Raw genomic sequence first — 11,909 nt, forward strand, 5'->3', positions numbered from 1 at the left:
GAGTTGGATGATTGACTACTCTTCATTATATCTGTATTCCCACACTTCACTTTGGTGGTTATATCGTGCCTCTAGTCTAGCGTGACCTTCATGAGGGGTAAAAATAGGAGGAACTCATTGATGTGCCGCTCCCATGGTAATCCATACTTATCACTTTCAATTTGTCCCTTTATCTACCTCCATTCTTTTGGTTTACAGTTATTTGTAACTTGTACTATCATCTTTTATCATCATCTTTGAGTAAGAGTCTAGAAATTTTTTCCTTGAGACATTTATGTAGATGAAATAATGTTAAAAGAATATATAGCTACAAAAGAAATAAAATGAAAAATGAAAAAGATGGTTGGGACAATTGGTAGTATGTGGATAAAAGCGTAGCCTAAGCTCTATCCCATCATTAGCTTGAGGCGAAATTACACTGACTAATTTGCAATATTTTAAATTGAATGGACTTGTCGTAGATTCAAAAAATTAATGATCAATTGAAAAGCAGAATTGATGAAACGAACAAGAAGAAGAAAGACAAAGAGGCACAACTTGATAATGGAGTGCACCCAATTTGGTCTATGTCTTCGGGCCCTATCAACTATGCAACCATTCCATTAATAAGATGTGAAATATAATTTAAGTACTTTGTTACATCTTATATAGATCTCCCATATACAACACAATTTCTTCAACAACGCTAGGAAGGTTATAGCTTCACCATACTGCTCTTCCCACTCTTGATCTATTTGTAAAGTGATCGCAATTTCCTTAGTTTTCTATTCTACACCTTTAGTGTCTCAAAACAAAACTAACCTAGCTTGCAAACTTCATCGAAAACATACTTCTGGAACATTAGTAACATGTAGAGTTTACGTTTGATAGGTCTTGGGTTTCATTCGTAAGCTTCATATTTTTGTATGGCCTTCCTACATAAAAACAATTTTTGCGCGTAGTGTTTCAACATTTGGTCCCCTTGGTGCAATGGTAAAACATTGGGTTAATATAGGACAGGTCAAGGGATCAAACCTATGACCAGTTGTGATTTTTTGGGCTTTGGAAATATTAAAATTCAAATAATATATTACCATACTCATTGTAAAAATAACTTCATTGGTGCATTGGTTAAGTTGGTTTTTTGATGTGGAGGTTACAACTTCTGACCCATAGGCTATCCATCTTCACACAATGATAAAAATCAAACTTTAAATATAATATTTTGGACTTGCCATACAAAGTGATCCATTGGCACATTAGTGAAGCCATTGTAACACTAGCACATAGGTTGCAAGTCGATCCCTGTCTCCTGACAATTTTAACAATGAATAAGATTTGAATTTTAAATATAAATTCATTCAATTTGTTTATAATAAACACCTAATGGTGCAATGGTAAACTGTTCTTTTTTTTTGCATAATTCAGGGGTTCAAACTTCCCACTTGTCCCTTCCGCACTTGAATAGAAATTTTGGTTCATCATGACCTTATCCCACTTGGTCAATCGTAGATTACCACATGGCAGGATTTTTTGGTCCACGTGTTAGCCACATATAATCCCAATTAACTGCCATGTCATTGTCATGCTTCCAAACATGTCAGTGTCACTCCAATGCCACATCAACACCATATCAGTCTCCTACCACATCAACAATGCCATGTGTCACGTTTTGGTGTTGCCACATGTCAAACATGTCATCATGCTTTTCCACGAGTCATCCTCTGATTAGTCCACTTGTCATGCCCCATAAGAATTTGTATAGTTGAGTAATAATTTACATTTCCATGTGTCATGACCATACTACTAGCTTTTAGCATCTGTATTGCCACATTAGCATACATGAAAGTGTCCATAACACCTCATGTCAGCTCCCAATGATTCCATGTGTACCACTCGCACATATTTCTTCCTGTTTGGCTAGAACTTCAATAGGCCATGACTTTCACATACAACATTTGTTTGATTCCATTCAAGCATCATAGGAAAGATCTGGATGAACTATTTGACAAGTCCTCACCCAGTTCCTAGCATATCATGATCTATTTAAATGAAAGGAACTAATAAATGTCCCAACCCTTATGAGTAAGAAATTGTTACATCTTAAGGGGGTGTGGGAATACATCAAGAAACTTGGTAACCCAAGTTATGCAAGAAAGAAAAAGAGGAATGATTAAAGTAAAAGATGCACTAGAGGGGTGGTAAAAATAGCTCAAGATAAGGGGTAAATCAAGTCTCGCAATTATTCTCTCTTCACATCATTACACTCAATATTTTGGACCTCCCTTAGCTGGTACGAAGATAGTGGTATCTTCCATGAAGTCCATCCCTTCCATGTCCATTATATTCACATGCAACTACTGATTGATGGTTCAACTTAGGAATCCCCCCCCCCCCCCCTTTGGGTTGGAAACACCTAATAGGGCCTTGGGGATATCCTTTCTATACCTAAATGTGGTAACTTATTTAAAAATCAACAACTAGAAATACATTTGCAGGAAATGCTTGTGTGAAGTACTTTTGTGCCTTTAGAATTAGGTATGGTCCAATGTGATACTTATATGGTTTCCTTCCCTAATTATTTGTTGTGAGGTCTACAAAAACCCCCAAATTTATTGAAAATAAAATAGGTACCCTTTTAAAAAAATTCAATTTTGATTAGATTTGAGATTTTCCAGTATAAATAATCCTATTTGATTTATTTACATATTTATAAAATTTTAAAAACATAAGAAAATCTTCAAAAACTTAAAACTTATTGAAAAAATATAGACATCCAGATTATTTCCCAACTTACCCAAACACCCAGATAAATTTTAATTTGGATATATGGGTATCTGGATGGTCAGTCATGTTACAATTCTCATGCACCTCCATATTGCCTAAATTCCTAGATGACACATTTGAATAAATTTTTGTTTAATTATATTAGCAAAGAACTTCCACAATTGTTATATCATTGAGGACTAGAAATGGCGGTGACTCTAGCTGATACAAATGGCCAGGAATCTATTAATGAAATAAACAATGATAACGGGGGTTTTCAAGTTTCTTCGGGCCAAAATGGTGTTACATAGGCAACGCCAATATTTGATTATTTTTATCTGCAAAACAGGAAAAAAATCATAGCAATGTTGTAATATCTAGCTCAAAGCTCAGCCAGAAGCACCTCTGATACCAGAGAATATGTTTCAGAATCTCATGTCATCGAGTCCGAGAACAAAATATTTCTACACATGGTTGTAGCAACTTTCGATGTCATAGGGTAAGAGGACCCTCATCCCATGGCTGAAAATTATGGCAATATGCAGCTCCTCGCTTATATGTTGTTGGGAGATCATGTTCTATATTCACCAACTTATTATCGTATCTTTGTCAAGATCCCCTCCAGGAAATCACTGCTCATTAGGGCTATCTCCTCATACCTATTTTGAGACCTCAAGTTTTATTTAGAACCCTGAGTGAGTATTCCCTCAAGCATGCAACCCTTGCTTTTTCAAGGTAATAAATTCGGTGATGCTTCTCCTATATTAGTTTACAACATTGATAAAGATGTCATTGTATTTATGGTTATTCGTCTAATATGGGATTCAAGGTAAGCCTTCTATTGATGGTGTTGGAAATCTTCCAACAATGGGGTCTCCCCTATATGAAGTCCCAACTAGACCTCACATTGTTTAGAGTAGGAGTCCCATCCAGATATTATGACCGACCACCATTATTCTTAGAGATTTTCCTGGGATGCAATTATCAACATAAGATATTATACAAACAACCTTTGAAACAAGAAAGTAAGATGACACAGTGAGGTATAAAATTTCAATGTATATAAGATACTTTCACAGAAGGGAAAAGAGAGAGTGAGCCTCTAGAATAAAAGTACTAGTACTATCCTAAAAGAGACACACAAGAGAATAGAAAGAATCATTGATTAACCTATAAAGTAGCTCACAAGATAACAACGATCATAAAATCAAGTACCAACGCACATTTAGCAAGACGCATACCAAAGCCAATGAAATAGTTTATTTTCATTATTATGTGTAAACATAGACATACACTGCAAACAATGAAAAAATAGTCTTATAACATTCATGATATATGCATGAAAGTGCATTGCCTCCAAGAGCTTCATATACTAAGTGAAAGTTCCAATATACACAAGTACAACGATGTGACACTAGCCCCAATAGTGGAACATTAAGTCTTTCTCCTCCAAAGAATGATCTTCTCTCATATGCCAAGCTAGAGAAGCCAAGGTGAAAAGTCCTTTCCTTGAGCTATGAGGGTGTATATATAATAAATGAGGTGACTTTTCACCTCCCTTGTGACTTTTGACCCCCCTCGTAACTCTTGAGATCCCATGTGACTTTTCAAATTCCTATGTGACCTTTGCACTTCTACATGACTCAAACTTTCTAGTGACTCTTCATGTTCCATAAGTGACCCTTGGGCTTCCACACATTTTACAGTTTCTCATTTTTTTGGAAATAAAATATTACATTCCACCAATAATGTGGCAAAAATACATGGGACCAAACAACAATCTTGTTTTTACACTTTGGATGACCATGATTTGGTGACTGTGACATGAGACTTGATGGCAATGTATTGATGTGAGGTTCCTTTCTTCCTTGTTGGGTCTTTAAATATTGATGATTCATCTAATATGTGCTTCCTCTTCATTGTCCGAAAGGTTTATATGAGTGTGGAACCTTCTAAGTCAACATGATTTTCCATTTCTCCATCATTGTCCAGAATTCCTTTACTCTTGCATGATAGCATCTTTGTTACTCATTTCCACAAGTGTCCTTCTTGTAACCACTTCTTGTTGACCTCTTTGAGCATCATCTTTCCATGATAGGATGACGTCACTTGCAAATGAAGTTAACTCATGAAAAAACAACATTAGTCCCATAATCACCTATTCTTTTTATGTTTTCTCATGTAACATACTAACTCTGATGGGACATTGTGCAAGGGCTTGAGATAAAGGGTCTAGGAATTGCATAGTTGAGCACTACAAGGACCAATGGATGACCATGTTATCCACTGGAACTATGCAATGTGCAATAAGGGAAGGCTCGGAAAGGTTCTACGTAGTAGGAAAGTTCAGTGAGCAAGAGTGGCAATGCTAGGCATTGTAACTACACAATGTGCAGTGATTGAGAAGAAGACTCATGGGATTTCATAATTGAGAATTGAAATGACCTATATACGGACCTACTTTCCACTATAACTATGCAATGCATAGTTGAGGCAAGTAAGGACAAGGCATTGCGCAATTGAGCAAGTGAAGGAGACAAGGGAATCTAATTTGTGCATTGTAACTGTGTAGTGCGCAATAATTGAAAAGAAGGCTTAGGGTAATGCACATTTTAGCATTGCATGAATCCTAATGTGAATACTTCATCCACTATAACTCCACAATTTGAAATATAGGGAAGGATGGATCATGGATTGTGTAGTGGGAAAGGGTAAGCAACAAGATTGAGGGTATGTACTCTTAGGTTGCTCAATGCATAGTTGGAGTAGCTTGTCTTCAAGATGGGTATAGTGCATGGGTCCAAGAGGTAAGTATTTCATCACCAAGGCTCAGGAGTGTGTAGTGCACTCATTAATTTTACTAAAATATTGTGTTCTCGTGAGTTGCACAAAATGTGAGGTCAGGAAAGGACTCCAAAATTGACTAAGTGTGAGATCAATGAGACAAGAGAGTAAGAGAATATAACATGTTTCAAACATTAACAAACACACACAAATACCAAAGAAAATGAAAATAAGACAAACAATACCCAAAACCAACAATCATACACTAAAATGACAGTAAAATAACACTTATCTCCAAGTGTGAACCTTAAGATCTACCTTTACGCACAAGTGACGCAACGGAACCAAAAGGTGTGTTATTCAACACATGTTCTAATGATAAATAGTATCAACTAGTACAAGAGAGTGTATTGGATTTTCCTTTAGGAGGTGTGTCATGGTGCTCTTAATATGTGTGAAAACAAGCAAAAGCAACCCATGAAAGAGTGAAAACAACACTTGGAAACTCAAAGGAAACACAAGCGATACATGCAAGAATAAAAGTAGGAAAAAACTTGTAAAAGATAAAGAAGGAAAAAATAGCATGTGTAAGACCAAAAGAGAGTAAAAAATATAATTGCAAGAGAAAAAGTGACAGTTGAGCAACTCACCCAAATGACGGGGAATTTACAACTATGGGTGAGAGAATTCTCCCTATACTCCAATAGTGCACAAAGATCAAAAGAGAAAGATGAATATAAGGATGAGCTCTAGAGTAGAATCTTTACACGGGGAGAATAGGCATGCAATTAGAATTAATATTGGTAAGCACTCTTAGTACATGTCAGGACACTAGGACCAAAGAGTGTGCAATCACTATCTATAAGGGATGCCCTCAAATTGTCATTGTTCATATTGATTGTGTAGTCTTTGTCTCTAGGAACTGCACAGGCACTAACATCAAGGATTAAGCAAGAACTATCTCTAGAGATTGTACAATTAATGTGATTAGGCATTATGTAGTCACTGTGGTTAGGCACTGCATAGTCACTGTGGTTAGGCACTACGCAATCACTGTGATAAGGTACTATGCAATGTTTGTCTTGGAAGGATACACATTCACTGCTAGGCTTGTTGATAAGAAGATTGTTATGCAGGCATCACAATATAACCATGTAAAAGTAGGTCTCTTTAACACAGAATTCTTAAAGGAAGACTTGAACACTTGAGCAACATGACTAATCATGGCATTCATGGCTTGAAACAAAGGATGGCATGATCATAAGGAGGCTTTGAAATTTGAAAGTGGGAAATTTTTTAGAGGGTGTATGTCGCAACAACAACACCTTCCTCCTCTCATAATTTTTATTATAAATTTTTCATGCATGCTTAGCCCCCATATAGATTTCAGCTTGTTTTTTTTAATATTTTGAGGAAGTTCCCTTTATAGAAATATCTCACTTAGATCTGGAGGATCTCCATCAGTTGTATTCAGAGGCAGCTCTAATCTATCGTTTTAATGGATTTTTGGTCTGCATGACCGATCTCTACCAATGGATCCATTATGTATGGAATACAAATTGTAAGCTTATTTTCTACTCAAAAGGTTTCTTCATTGTGTTATTTGGGTAATTGAGAGATTATAAAAAAACTTTGAGGCAATGTTGGAATGTTTTTAACCCCTTGGTTCTGATATTTGACCCTTCCACATCTTTCATTACCAAGCTAGAAATATGGGTCAGGATACCTAATCTTCAAACTCACTTGTGGCACTAGACAATCTTGTAGGGCATTGGAGACGCTCTAGCCCATTACTTTACTACTAATTTCTCTTGTGGGTAGCTTGATGTATACACCTATGGCAAAATTTGTGTTGAAATCAATATCAATAAAGGGCTTCTATACCAAATAAATTTAAAAATTGGTGATTTTCACTAGACCCAAGCTCTAGACTATGAGAATACTACTTTTCATTGTTGATCCTGTCATCAAACAGGCTATTTATAGAATTCTTGGCCAGTGTTTAATTCTCAATAGAAATGAGACATCCACAATTCTAAATCTAAAAGTTGGAAGCCTTGTAACCCTCCTCCTATGGAGGGCAAGGCCTCCTTTATGTCAAACAAGGATGATGAAGAATTTGATGATGAAATCCATCTAGGGGACAAGGTCCAAGACTCAAGGCCTCAAACATCCCCTGAGGCTCCTGGTGTGAACCATGCTCCTTTGGAAAGCATAGAGATATTGAATAGTAATGCTTCTATAGGTATATTGAAATGAGATCATGAGTTGGATTCCTTGGACTCTGATAAGGAATATCCTTTTATGCACAAAGATAATTTGTAGATCTCTTTGATCAAATTTCCTTCGGAAGGTTGGGTCAAGGTTTCGAAAAAGAAAGAAAAGAAAGGTCACCTTGAGGATCAGCCCCAATTTGGGTGATTCTCCTCTCTAGTTGTTTCTTTTGTCCCTTTACGTCTACTTTGTTATTCTCAACATTATTCATATTTTCTTTGAAACCACTAGTATATGGCATATTGTGCCAAAACAAGTGTCATGATGGAAAATGAGGTAATTTTATTTCTATTTGATCAATAGAATTTTTAAGCTTACAAAAAAAATATTTAATTATCGTTTTCAAACTCTCGATATTCGTAATTTAAATATGGGTTTTGGGTATTTTCTTAAAATTCTACATGGTTTCTACCTTAGACTCTTGGATACCTAGATCATCTAGATTTAATAAAATTTATTTTTCAATGTTTACACATTTTCTTATTTATTATATTTTCTTAGTTATTAAATATCCAATATCTAAGTTTAAATGAAATTTGTCACAGACCCAGATTTCTTGAATATCTAAATTCTTTGAATAAAAGTTTTTTTTTCTCATTCTAGCTTATATTTGGAATTCAGGTGTTTTCTAAAATCACCTAATCACTTATAACCCGAATCCTTGTGTACATTTACATCCTCAAATTTATTATTTTTAGTTTGATTTCTTTTTCAAAGTTATTTCCACATTTCATTTTACAACAAAATCATATATATTTTCTTTAAAATAAACCATTTGGTATCTGGCTCAAAATTATTTAAATAAAAGTGTTTTATACACAGATACTCGGACGCCTGGATTTTGGAAATTTTCACAATATAAATCTAAAATAAAGTCATAACAAATTGTTTTAAATTGTTTTATTAGGACATATCCAATATCTAGCCACTGATGAAAAATCAAATTTGCAAAACACCTTGGAATCCCGGATACCTGAATTATCTAGATTTCTTTCTTGAAATGACAGTGAGTTAGGAATTGAATTCAAATGTACATTGATGATTTTCCATGGGTGCTAAAATTTTATGTATTTAGCAATTTTTTGGGATTTTATGTGTATCATTCTAGGAGCTCATTAAAACCTTCACACACTCAAAGACATTCAACATTTAGGAAGTTTGTTGCATTTTTTGTGTTGCAATAGTTCATTTTCTAGTAGAATTATTGTTGACTAAAAGATGTCTTCATGTCTTGTTAGTATCTTGTATGGTCTTACTTGCATATTTTCTCTTACTCTATAATCAATATATGTGTTTGCATAATAAATTTTGCTGTTTCCTTTATAGAGGAACAATGGGGCGAAAGGGATGCAACTTTAGAACTCAAGATGCAGGAACTATATCTTGGGAGGAAATGTATGACCCTTTTGAGAATAATGAATGGAGAATCCTAGAAGGAAATGGATCAAAGTAGGATTCATCTTCAAATTCTGAAAATTTTGAAGCCATTAAGAAGACCGAGCTACATAAAATCACTACCAGACCAACAATGTTTCCCTACTATGATATGGTGAGTTGGATTATTCCCCATTCTCATGTTCAGACATGTTTAGTAGTAAACCATTATAATAATATCACTAGATTTTTGGAAACCAAAAGTGCTACAATCAATATCTAAGCTCATTCAACTTGACTTTTATCTCAATAAGGATTATTTGATTAATTTTGAGATGAATGTGTTAAAGAAAGAGAAAATTGATTTGGTTAAATGTATTAAGGAATGGGTAGAAGATTCAAAACATTTTAAGGCTAAGTCAACCAAACTCTACCCAATTGCACATTTCAAGAACCCATATACATTTGTAATTAAAATCTTGTCTGGTATTCACAAAGAATCCAATGCAAAACATTTTAAACTTGAATGGGTTCCCTTGATGCATGGATTATGAATAATTCTAAGAACTTCAATTGGGCATATATTCTATCACATAATCTATCTAAGGACATTAAATTATCACATTCATCTCCTCCAGGGTTTGGTTAAAGTTTCTTCATGTTAGCTTTTGTAATGGACATAGTAATAGCTTAAGTGTATTTTCCACTAATGAAGTGGAATTACTCTTTCCATGAAAAGCCCATTTATACATATTGTTATATACTTTGGGAAATTCAATACAAAAACCATTTCTCTGACATTTGTAACCATGTTATGCTCTATTTCTATCAGTTTCTTCTTGGTAAAACCCCACCTAGAGTTAGTAAGGAGATTTTATCAGGGTTGCAATATGTTGGAGGTTGGCTTATTTTGGAATGATTTTCTCATTTCAAGATTTATGAGTGTAATGTTGGCCCCCATGTTCTTCCAAGGTTTATTCCTAAAAGGCTTGTAGTCAAGGAGATATTTAATCAAACAATTGTTTACGGAATCACTAAATTATTACAAAAGAATTCAAAGAAACTATGGCCTATTTTTCCTATTAAAATTGGCCAATTAACCACTAAAGATAGGGGACATGCAGTGGTAGAAGAAAATGGTTTACATGAAATTTGGTTGCATTTTCTTCGGTTATATAAATACGATCGTCATGACATCTTTAATGCTCACCTAAAATGTGTAACGTATTCAAAGAATTATATCCACCAAGCCCCATTATTTGATTTTGTTTTTAAAAAGGATGGCCTTTTTTATCAAGTTACTTGTAGAGTATGTCAAATGAACTTTGAAAAAAGAAAGAAATTACAAAAAAAATAAAAAATAATAATAATAATAATATAATAAAATAAAAATTATATATATATATATATATATATATACCTATCTCCATTATCTTCAATAGAGGAGTGGGATTTCTCATGTTTCTTTTGATAAGTTACAGATGACATAGGGTATAAATAGACGATATGCAAGAAATAAATCAGTTAGAGTTTATTTAATCAGAGCCTCACAAAGAGCAACATTAATAAGATAAGGAGCAACAAAAAATAGAAAAGAAACCAGAGTAGCCCGATCTTATAGAGAAAGCAAAGAAACAAGTTAAATCTTCCTCTCATAAGAAAGAATTACAGGTACCATGCATCATTCTAAAATAAAAAGTAATAGTATACGTTGAAGAATCATCCAATAAAAGGCAAAATCTTGTTGATCAAAATATTGTGGATGAAACTCAGAAAGAGAGAAAAAGAAGGTCAATAAGAAATTCCTAAAGGGGAGGCAGTCCAAGAAATTGTACAAATCCCAGTCTCCTTTATCTAAATTACTGAGGTAATCTCCCTAGGAGTAGTCATGACTCATTTAACATCACACATTCCTATTTTTTCATCTCTATTTAAAAATGTGGATGAAGTAGAACCAATTCAAGAGATAGTAGTGTCTCTTGGGGTCTATTTTTATAATTCTCAATCTAAATTTGTTGTCAAAACTTTAAGAAAGAGAAATATTGACTCATCTATGATTAATATCCCATCAACAATGATTTGGAAAGCCACATGTGATACAAAATAAATAGAAATTAAGATAGCATCAACCCTTGAGGCTTTTTTCCCTCTAATAAGGGTTCAATTTAGGAGTTATCTAAAGAGTTGCATGAAATCCAAAGAAGGATAAATGAACTATAGATCGAACTGGAAAACAGCCAGATTATCCATGAGAAAGAGTGGAAATCTCATGCCCCTATATTTAGAGAGGTTTTTTCTCTCGCCATGACACAAATTAAGGAAAAACATCAGAAATTGAAATTTGAGGTACAAGAGAAGCACAAGAAAGAAATGAATTAGAAAATAAACATGCCCAACAGATAGAAGATATAAGGAAAACACAAGCACAATAAATCAATATTTTGAAGGAAAAATTTGAGAAAAATAATGAAATAGTTGCTACAGGTTTTGAATCTCACATTGCCTCTCTTGAATAACAAATAAATCAATCTTGAAAATAACCTAGAAATAAAAAAAATTTCAAATATCAAGTTGTTTTAAATGATCATCTTAAGCAAGTTGAGCTAAAATTCTTCAAGCAGTTGAGAAAAATATATAATTTCCATCATGACTTGATTTGTTTTATAGATAAGGTTGATATACTAATGGAGGATGAGAATGTAATGTTTCCTCAATTTGATAAAATTGTAATG

Source organism: Pinus tabuliformis, chromosome 6 (genome assembly GCF_031772625.1).
Source record: "Pinus tabuliformis cultivar Carrire ecotype Pingquan chromosome 6, CPIR1, whole genome shotgun sequence".
Lineage (NCBI taxonomy): Eukaryota > Viridiplantae > Streptophyta > Pinopsida > Pinales > Pinaceae > Pinus > Pinus tabuliformis.